We start from the raw sequence: 365 nt of genomic DNA, 5'->3' as shown, positions 1-365 counted from the left end.
TTTGTTCATCTAGGAAAGACTATCTCTCCTTCATGTTCGAAAGATAGCTTTGTTGGACACAGTATTCTTGGTTGGTAGGTATTTTCTTTCAGTACTTTGCATATGCCATCTCACACCCTCCTGACATGTATGGTTTCTGTTGGGAAGTCTGTTGCCAAATTGGGGTTTATTCATATATTATTTGTTTATTTTTTCTTGTTTACTTTAGCATTCTCCCTATTTCCTTGATCATTGAGAGTTTAATTATTATATACATTGGGGCGGTCTTACTTGGTTTAAATCTATTTGGTGATCTCTGACCTTCCTGTGCCTGGATATTTATATCTTTCTCAAGTTTTGGAAAGTTTTCTGTTATTATTTCTTTA

Source organism: Propithecus coquereli, unplaced genomic scaffold (assembly GCF_000956105.1).
Source record: "Propithecus coquereli isolate 6110/MARCELLA unplaced genomic scaffold, Pcoq_1.0 Scaffold610, whole genome shotgun sequence".
In the NCBI taxonomy this organism is placed as follows: domain Eukaryota; kingdom Metazoa; phylum Chordata; class Mammalia; order Primates; family Indriidae; genus Propithecus; species Propithecus coquereli.
Note: the sequence above shows the minus strand (reverse complement) of the source record.